Source organism: Hyperoodon ampullatus, assembly GCF_949752795.1.
Source record: "Hyperoodon ampullatus genome assembly, chromosome: 5".
Classification (NCBI taxonomy): domain Eukaryota; kingdom Metazoa; phylum Chordata; class Mammalia; order Artiodactyla; family Ziphiidae; genus Hyperoodon; species Hyperoodon ampullatus.
The window spans coordinates 96676858-96687789 of NC_136918.1; the positions used below are offsets into that span (position 1 = coordinate 96676858).

General features: G+C 37.7%; 1 pseudogene across 1 annotated transcript; it reads right to left on the reverse strand.

The window, feature by feature from the left end:
* Window positions 1–7219: 7219 nt before the first annotated feature.
* On the reverse strand, window positions 7220–10596 carry LOC307053794 (elongin-B-like; annotated as a pseudogene). Its single transcript has 2 exons — window positions 10533–10596; window positions 7220–7702 (listed from the first exon to the last, which is right to left on the reverse strand). The product of its transcript is annotated as an elongin-B-like (transcript).
* Between the last annotated feature and the right edge of the window lie 336 nt (window positions 10597–10932).

Below are 10932 nucleotides of genomic sequence, written 5' to 3' on the forward strand. Positions count from 1 at the left end.
AAAATTTTAAATGTAATTACCATATGATCCAGCTATTGCACTTCTGGGTATTTATTGAAAGAAAATGAAAACACTAACTCAAAAAGATATATGCACCCCCATGTTCACTGAAGCATTATTTACAATAGCCAAGATACGGAAACAACCTAAGTATTCATCAATGAATATAATGTTATATCTCAATTATACCTCAATAAATGTAAATCTTTAAAAATAATTAACTTAATAAAAGTTAACTATTCACATAAGGCAATGTTAGAACAAATTTAGAGGAGGACATCTTCTGAAGTGCTGCAGAGCAGAGTATTAGTAGCATTTTAGGGGAAATGTCTGAAGACAAGGTTATAAAGAGAGACAATGACCCACTTTGGTACACTGTTGTCCATCACACCTACAGGTATAGAAAGTATTTGAGGAAGGGAGTGATCTAAAAAGAAATGCTTTAAAATGTATCTACAGCAGTACTGTTAAGAATGTATTAGTTGTGTAGTGAATTATTATACCAGTTAAAAAATTACTATAGTTCTGGTAAGTTTCAGTAAAATATTAAAAATAACCAATAATTCTTTAGTGCGTTAGAATTTACAAAGTTTTTTCACTCTCGCATACATTCTCATTTGAATACAGCCTGATATAGGGCAGAAAGGTAGGACTAAAAATAAAGCACAGATACGAGATAGAGGTTGAACTGAAGGATCTGACTACTGCCTGAATATGGACAATGGGAAAACTATCAAAGGACTTCGGTCTGAGTTGAGAGCTATTCACCACCATCACCACCAACAACGTATTGAGGACATCCTAAGTCTTGGATCCTGTGCTAAAAATTTATATTAGATGATCTCATTTAATTCTCACAGCTATATGTGGTCACCCCATTTCACAGATGAGAAAGCTGAGGTTTAGGGAATATTAAGAAGTTTGTCCATCACATAGCTGGCAAGTGGCAGAGCCAAGACTTGTCTGAATCCAAAGCTGTCAACCACTTTAGCTTGTAGTAACTTCCATAATACGGGTCAGTGACAGGCATAGAAGCAAACTCTTTGTTTATATCCGCATGTCCTATGTAAGATATGCAGATCTCATAAAGAACTTAATTTGACTTTTTTTAGGTTATTCATTATTTGATTCAAGAATAAACAGTACTTTCTTATAAAAATGAGCTGGGAGCCTTGTCAGAATTGATTATAATGGCAACAGATCCCATTTAAAGAAACTGGCAATCTCTTGCCACACTAGATTTTAATTAAAAGGGTGTACAAAAAATGCGAAGCTTTCTGCCAAAATGCTGTAGCATCATAACAGAGTCACCTTCACTTCTGGACGTTGTTACATGGAAAATCCTCAAGTGTCAAGGAAAGAAAACCATTTTCCTTTAACCACCTATTCACATATGACAGTATCTGTATTCCCAAAGTTATTATACACAGTCACAAAGTAATTTCCAACATGCCCGACTTTCAGCACTCCTGTATAAACTATTGTGGGGGTGTCTTCTGGAGCCTAACCTAAATCTTTCTGGCCAGTGGGACAACTTAGAAGGTTACTGTTTTAATCCACTAAGTGGACCTTGATGGCATGAAGCAATTAATGACTTGTCCAGAAGTACCCAGTGATAGCATCAAGAATAAGAATGAAACTTTGTATTGCTACATCTTTTACAATGTGATTTTTATGTAAGTGTATATGTGTACACTTCAGATGGATTCTCTATGATTTTATTCTATGCTCTGCTTGAAATCACAGGCCAGTAAGTGAGGATTTATTCTTCTCTATGTATTTCATTTAATTACACAATTACATTCTCTAGAGAGAGGCTGTATTTGAAACGACCTAGGCAAAGGAAGGTTTAAAGGTGGAGAGTCATATTATTATGAGCGTTTACAATTCCTAGTTAAAATGACAAATCCACTCAGTTACATATATTAAAGAAATGATGAGCATCTTTTTTCACAAAGTAAATATTATCATGTTTCTCATCTTGTCTTTCCTTTGTATGGCGTGTTACTTATTTTATACATAAATTTGTCCTGGAGTAAGAGAGGAAATAAACAACAGTATGCGTTAAAGCGCTTTCTTTCCACAGAAAGAAAGCACTAGCAGCAGGGAAAAGCCTATTTAAAGAGTATTGTCATTTTGGTTGAGCAGGAAATGAATCTGCCACAAAGGGTTGGAACTCATTCTGATAGAATTGAAGGTAATTAAAATCTAATGGTAGAATCTAACCATTTAAATTGCAATTTAAATTGATCAAATAGGATTGAAATCAGAATACATGACAACCTTAAAATGGGACTATAAGAGATTCACTGTGTGCATGTGAAATGTTTGCTTACTCCGGATTGAAATGAACATAGCATGGATGAAATGAAATAGTTTCTAAATTTATATGACTTTTCAATAGTAGAAAAGGATGGTTGTGAGGATTTGCATCTTACAACATATAATGACGACAACTGGCATAAAATTAAAAGCTTTCAATTACAAACAAAAGATGTTTAGGTATTTGCTGTTTATGAGATCTTATTATTCTAGCATGTATATTTTATTCCATAAAGTCTGAAGAATGGGAGTTTTATAATATCAAATTACATTTATAGCTGGCTTAACCTAAGTCTTCACGGTTAGGCTTAACAGTTACTCTTTCCAAGCACAGACAACTTAAAGTTGCAATGCATATGTTTCCACATGTAATTATACTATTTTTATTAAAATGTTAATATATTAAAGTAGTTTGATGCATGAAGCAGAAAAAATGCCAGTTGCATTTCTTATAGGAAATTAATAAACCACAATAATACGGAATCTAATGGAAGTTTAGAGAGATTATGATTTGCCAAAGTGAATGTCAGTCTCCCAGCTTCTTGTTCAACATTCTTTCTAACATAAAACCAATTTTTACTGCTTTGCATATTACCTGAGACCCTGGGTACAACTTACTTTGTTATCGACCACCAGATGTTCAGTGTTGTTGAGGATATCATGCACTGCAGCTGCATCTGTCAGATTCCATCTTGTTCCAGATGACCAGGGAGAAGGTTTTCAGGCCTCACTGGCCATATAAAATCCAGGTCTCTGAACAAGGCTGTGAATTAAAATACACTGAGAGAATAAGTACTAACAATAAAAGACAGATATGGGTTAAATCAACTTTTATTTTCTATTTCAATAGCCTTCTTTTAAATTGAAATTGTTTTCTAATTAAGGATTCTTTTATTGGTTGTATTACATTTATATGTACAGCCCCCCCACTCCTACCCCCACACACTTACATGCATTTTTAAGAACTTAAGTTTCCTGAGAATTTTGTGACTCAAGGAAATGAATGCTTCACTCATAGTAAAAGGCTCAACCACCACATAGCATAATCACATGACCTGAAGGGAAATCATTATACCAAAGGAAAAAAAGTTCCAACAGAAAGAAGAAAACCTAGGTCTCTGTGCATTAGGTTTATTGAAATTACAGACAAGCAAATGTTCATGAAAGAGTGTATTTATGTATTTTTCCCATAGAAATAATGTTGAAATTGAGAGCTGTGTTCTTGGAAAGAGACTTGGCATAAAAGTAAGGCTAGCTTAGGCCAATGATATCATAAAAACAAAGCATAAAATTCTTCCATATATTTAATACTAAAATTCTACTCAGAGTCCAATAAAATGAGCATAAATATCCTATACACACTGATTATACAAGAAGGCACGCTACTCTATAAAGGCTATATGCTGCACATAAATAAAATTGTGCTATACTATAAATTAGAACTACTTAAAATTAATATGCTAGTTATAATAAAGATTAAACATTTAATTAACAATATTTTTGCTTGCCTTCTTAGAAATTTTATGATTTGAATGGACTGGGTCACTTAAATTGCTGTCTAGGGAAGTTTGAAATGACTCTTTTTCTCCTCAATAGATTCCCTGTCTTGACCCACATGATCCTGGCAATAAGATTCTGAGACTGCTCAGCGGACTACAGCGTAAGAGAAGTAAGCATGGTTGAGAATCCACATGCACTGGCTCCCCTGGAGGAGGTCAACCATCTAAAATTAAAAATCAAACCTGGGTCAGACTTAGACGTGATCTGGGCTGGTGTAAAATTCCATGGGGAGAAGAGACCCCAAAAAGGAATCTTCCAATACTGGTGACACCTTTGGTCAGGAGCACTGCAGCTCATAATTCTAGTTTATAGCAGGACAGGACCTGGTAGCAACTGATAGGAGTAGAGGCAGAGAAAAGCGCTGTGCAGGCTGTCAGGAAAGTGAAGAACAAGTCAGGGATTAGAACTGAAGTCCAGTCATGAGAGGTGACAAATAACAGGAAAGAGTGCAGCCTGATGGACACACAGATGTCCAGGGAGTTCCCAGAGATCCAGAGGCAATGAGTCTGAGAAGTAGCAAGACAAACTTAAGACCCTATCATCACGACCCTGATGGAGAAGGGGCCCCTATTACTGCCAGGTTCCTTGGCTCCAAAATGGATCTGTAGTAACATGCAGTTCAGCAGCTTGAACCTCTAATGTCATTCAGTGCTCAAAAATCGAGTTCTTGTTTTCAGAGTGTAATAACATTCTTTCCAACAAATAAATTTGGTAATATACCACACATTTACAGTAGTGTCTAGAGCTTTAAGTTTTTGAAAAAGAGGAAAACCTTCTGAACTTGGTCCTTCTACTTACTTATTTCATACTTGTTAAATAGTTTGTTCTTCTCACTCATCTCATCCTACTAAGAGCATGAAGGCTGCTAAAGAAAATACAAATAGGAAGCTAGGGGATGTGTTTGGAAAGGAGGAGCAGTAGTCGTACTCCTCTACCTTGACTCTATGCTATTTGGGGAGGTGTTTATGGTTTGATTATATGTGCAAGGTCTTGAGGCTTCTCATTTCACTTTTTGGAATCTCATTTACTATCTCATTTTATTTACAACACTCTAACATGGATACAGAAAGAATTATTATTATCCCTGTTTTACAGATTAGGAAACTAACTTGGAGTAGAAGTGGTAAATGAAATCTGTCTTCAAAAACCTGAGGCAGAGATCTACCCGTGTTCAAATCCTTTCACATAGATCTTCAAAAATATTTGAATGAATGGGTGAATAGATGATTTTTTTCCACTAAAGTACTAGTTTTAGGGCACAAGCAGGATAAGGAAGAAAAGTGAAGTTATAACAGGGCTGAGGAATGAGGTTAACAGTAATAGCTAACATTAATGGCATGCTTACTCTCTGTCAGTCATTTGAGAGGCACCTTATACTCATTTATTCCTTAGAACAACTTGTGAAGGTAAGTAGTAGTATTTTTCACATTGAACACATGAGCAAAACACAAAATATATTTCAGAGCTGGGATTCACACCCGGGTATGCTGACCCACAGAGCATGCTCTTCCATGCTCTTAATCTCCCACCACACTATGTAGGACAAAATTAAGTCAGAAATCACAATAACGGCCAAGAACAGGTGCAACAGTGAGGAAATGAGGATAAGTGGAAGCTCTAATATCTACCAAGTGCCAGGCCTTTCCATAGATTATCCCTAGTCCTCAAATTAACCCGAAAAGTTGGTATGAGAATCTTCACTTCATAGATAAGGAAGCTGAAGTTCAAAGAAGCTAAATGACTTCCTCAAGGTCATACAGCTAACAAGTGACAACTGATTCAAATCAAGTCTTTTTGATTCCAAAGTACAGGGTTTTTTTCTATACAGAATATTTCTAGAGACCAAATCTACACAATCTAGACCACAGAAATCTTCCATGTCCTGGAGCATTCTCTGTCCTTAAGGAATATGGTACAGAGGAATTCAGGGATGTTCATGTCTTTGACCAAAGAACCATCTTTCTCGATCTGGAACGTTCATCCCTTCACTAAGCATATAAAATACTAAACATAGATAATAAACAAGGAGAAATGAGGGAGAAAGTACACCACTGCCCAGCCAGGTCAGCTGAATCAGCCCTGGTGATCATAAATGATGGATAAGTGTAACCATTTGGGTCAAAATGCTATACATAATAGAGGATTTCATAATAGAGGTGTATTTCCAGCTCTAGACACGAGGTAGTATGGCTCCTTCTTTCTGTTTGGGGATATACAGGTACCTCCATATATCTATGGTGATCTCTTTTCAGCTTTCTGGAATTGCCTTCAGTCTTACTCCAGAGCAGTGGTTCTCAAACTTTAGCATGCAGCAGAATCAACTGGAGGGCTTGCTAAACAGAAAACAGGGGGCTCCACCCCCAGAGCTTCTGATTGAGTAGATCTGGACTGGGTTCTGAGGAACTGCACTTCTAACAAGTTACTGGGTAAGACTGATGGTGAGGGTCAGGGGATCATACATCCAGGACTAGGGTTCTAGAGTTATTGTAAGTTTCCAATTTATTTCTCTTTACTCCAAACCAACGCCGGCCATAATATATCAGCTCTCAGGAATGAGCAACCTATTTTACAAGCAATGTGCTCAATTCCTTGACTTCAAGGCCCCCAGGAAGCTCTATGTACTGATTTGCAGAGCTTCTGCATTTCATAGTCAGTTCCACATTTTCCCAGAGCATAGAAAGCACAAATAAAGATGACATCTAGGATAAAAGTTTAAAACAATAATGCCTATACCTTTGCAATTTATGCACAGGTCCTCAAAACTCAATTTCGTCCTACATGGTTTAGATTCCCTGGGCTAGCCCTGCATAATCAACATAATCTAGAAAGCTTCACCTAATCAATACTGTAGAACTTGTTCATTTTTCTGCCAATATCAGATAGAAATAAGGTTTTGCTCATGTTTTGCAAATGAGCTTTTTAAAACATTATTTTCATAACTTCACTGTGAGCCTTAGACTTCTAGTTGTCAGAGCTCAGCTAGGAAAAGCTATAACTGACTCTTTCATTTGACAGTTCCTTTGGAACAATTATTTAATGTGAGCATTATTTAAATGTGAGAGGAGAATGCATGTATCTTGGTGTGGTTTTAAAATTTAGCTTCAACATCTTATCTTCCATTTACATTCAAAACAGCACATTATTCTTTGCTTCTTGGCTTCCATTTAGAGTTAGCACAGAGTTCAGATATTGGGGGAAGTCATTTAAACTGAATAGCGAAAGATGATAACACATTTTTCTTTCTTCAGATGGGATTAAGAGAATAACCTCTCTTTTTTTTCTTTTTTGGACACCCAGATATCTTTTAAGGGGGGAGGAGCAGTGGGGGGAGGGTCTCTCACTGCACATCTTGTTCATTGGGGCTGCTTCCTGAGTTCTGCGGCTTCATCACATGCAGCAGCTCGGGTGGGTTGGAGAAGGGCTCGATGAGCAGAGCCTCAAATGCTTCATCTGCTCGGAAGACTAGTCCCACAGTGGCTGGGGCCTGAGGCCCTGCTGTCTGGCTGATGAAGCCACACTCGCCCAATGTCTTACCGTCGTCCAGACGCTTGGCGTCCTTATACAGCCGCTCGCTGCTCGTCCAGCGGCCGCCTGAGGATGTCCTCGACGATGCGCTTCAGCTCGAACACGGTGCTTGGCTCCTTGGCGTCCGTGAACATAACAGTCTTGTGAGGAACCCGTCCATCACGGCCGCTACTTCTCCCTCTAGAGGCCCCAGAGCAGCCGCGCTCCACCCCCTTCCCAGCAACCCGGGCGCTGGACCCAGCATGCCCCGCGCCAGGGCGGTCCCCGCCCCGCGGCCTCAGGGTTCCGTGATTCTCTTAATCCCATTTAAAGAAAGAAAAGTGTTGGTTTTAAGCTGAGGCAAAATGCGATCCCTTTGAACTCTACAGTTGACAATTTAGGAAAAACCCCACAGTCTTCAAGGCATTATTTCAAATCCTCTGGGTATGTACAAAGTTACTTACACTGGTTGCCATTTTGAGGAAAGATCCCTTTTTGAGGAAAAAATAAAATTTAACTCAAAAGAGTTCATGAATTAGCGCAGCAAAGCTGCTACAACCTTTCTCCTCACACCTGCAGGAATTCGGACCTTATAGCTGTATTTACAACGGAGTCCTGGCCACCCTTTCCAAGGGATACTGAGTAGGGCATGGAGGGAATACCAAGAGTCTCCAAAGCAATTATCACTCTTCTGATGAGGTGATGGGGTGAGGCGAAAATGCACAGGAAATGGTTATTTGTTTACTTCAAAATATGAGTAGTGTTCAACTAAGGCGGCTAATCTGGAGAATTTCTGTATCTGTTTCATATGCCAGGCAGTGACATTATACTTATTCTGGAAATTGCCTTTATGTACAAATAGCATTCATTACATGCAACTTTTGTCAACTCTAAAAGGCAAAGGAAAAACAGATTATTAGTAAAATAAAATAAAATAAAAAAACACTGGTATGTATTTTTTTTCCTCAGGGGGAGAGGGAAAATGCCTGGATGTTGTTTTCAAACATTCTAGCCATCAACTCCAGAGAGCATGGACGAACATAATTTTCACTGATGACAATAATGAAGATGATAATGCTTTTCAGCATTTCCCAGAGCATAAACTCGGTTTGAGTGTGAGCCTGGCTCTGTGACCATAACGAATGCTAGTGATATGGGAAAAACAAATGCACAAATGAAAAACAGTGACTCAGATAGCTCATTCATTTCTGTCAATAGAATCCAGAGTTCCCCAAATCTGCTTAGTGTCTGCCATTGTATAATCGTAAGTGCATTGCAGACCATTTGCATGTTGAATAAAATGTTAGAATTGCTTTAGAATAAATAAAGCAGTTGCATTTCCACTGCCTCTCAGAAAGGTTTGGATTTTTGTTTTCTTCCTACATGCTCATTAGATTAAGTGCAAAGAATTTTTTTTTTCAGTAGATGAAGTTGAGAATTGATGCGATTATGTCAATAATATAGACAAAACACTTTCCTCAACTTCCAAATTATCAGATCACTAAAATTACTTTCTCATTTAAATTATCTGGATACTTTCTCAAAAAAAAAAAGGAAAAAAAAATAAAACATTCTAGAGAGTAGTAGTATAAGAAGATTAATATCAAAACCAATTATTTTTCCTAACTGACCACAGTTAACTTTTCTATCAGTTTCCTTCGTGTCTTTTTTCTGTGTGAGCTCATATTATATATACAGTTCTGTATTCTGCTTCTTTCTTTTCATGTTATAGCATAAGCATTTTCCATTTGGGTAAAGGCTTTTTATAACTGATTTTAGTATTTACATATCATTATAGCACAGCAAAGGACCATAGTACATCTAAGAATTCTGTATTTGGAAACATTTAAGTGGCATCTAATATTTTTTATTAAAAATAATAGTGATAAACATTCTTGTACATAAATCAACGTATCTCATGTTTTAAAGCTGTGAGTAAATGATGACATGACTTGAGTAACATAGGTTTAAGTCAGATCCTCTGATGATAGCTGGGCACATGGACACCCACAGTACATTTCTGAGACACCCGTGCTGATAGTGTGGTGATGTGACTAAGTTCTGGCAAGTTAAATAATGAGAGAAAGTCTCCTGTGGCAGCTTCCAGGAAATTTCCTTAAACTATTGATGATGTGTGTATGTCCTTTGCCTCTATTTTTGGACCTTTCTCCATCTTGGACCACAAGACAAGGGCTACAGACCAGAGATGGTGAAGTGTGAAATAAGAGAAATTCTCATTATGGATCCATTGACAAACTGGAAAGAAAGCATTAAAGTTTTGATAAATCTTTTAATGAGATAGTGAATCACCTGTGTTCCATATTGCGTTTTGAGAGTGAGGGTGATGCAAAAACGAATTGTGATTTATCTTTATAGAATTTAAGAGAAATAACTGGGTTCAATTCTCTCTCAGTGGGCATTCTGCCATCTCATTTTATGAACAACAAAATATATGTTAGCAAAACAATAGCGTTCCAATCCCCAAGTGGCAAATAATTTCTAAAGTTAGAAAACTACACGCAAAGGGAGAAATGGCTTCAGGACCTGTATAACTTTGAGTCAGAGTTGAGTGAAATTGTCAAACCCAAACTCTCCCAGGATCTTCCAGTGTTAGTTGATTAGCCAAATGAGCAGGATTATTCAGCAATAGATTGTGCTTTGGGCATTGCTAACACAGCCATGCTCCTGATGAAAACTTACCTCAACATTTGATCCAAGTTCCCTTTGACTAAACCTCCATATAATGATGTCACTTCTCTTTTCAACGTAGAAAATGAAAGGGAAAATTGAGATAATTATGTTGGCAATTTAAGTAAAACAAAAAATATCCAGATACTTGAGGTAAAAGGGAATTGGAGGTTTGAACCATGCAGGTAACAATCTGAGTTCTCAATTTCACTTCGCCAAGAATACAAAGCATTTTTTAAATGAAGTTTATTGAACAGAGATTTCCAAATATTGTGTCTAGTACCCCAACCAATTCTCTCCTTGCTATCTCAGCAAAAAGTGGTATTAATCAAGGCAATTTTAGTTCTCCTGTATTATTCAAATTTGTAAAGATCAGACAAGATATTCTCACAAACATGAAAGTATAACATATTTATCCAGTTTCCACTTCCTTTGAGTCTCTGGAGGAGACAAGTCACCATCATGAGAAACATGGGTAACAGCTACCAGAGATTTGTTTTTGTCTTCTACCAGTGAACTCATGCCCTCTGAGAAGCTGCCTCTCCTCCCAGGGTTCAACACTTTCCTTGCTGCATTTGCCCCCTATTATCTCTGCTTTGCTGTTTTATGCTTTTCACTGCTTCTGGCCTGTTGTAACTGCTGATGACATCACTCACTCCACTCCTTGGCCACCCGCCCCCTCAATACCAACCCTGTAGGATGTAGGTCCAATCAGTACTTTGATGCCAGGCCTCCTTCTGCCCTGTTTCTCATGATAAGGAGAGATAATTCAGCATAATTTCCAAGCACATCACTGCCCACCCACTCATAGCCCTGTCTTTTCTCTGTTTGATCCATATTTTTAGCTAATATGAAAGA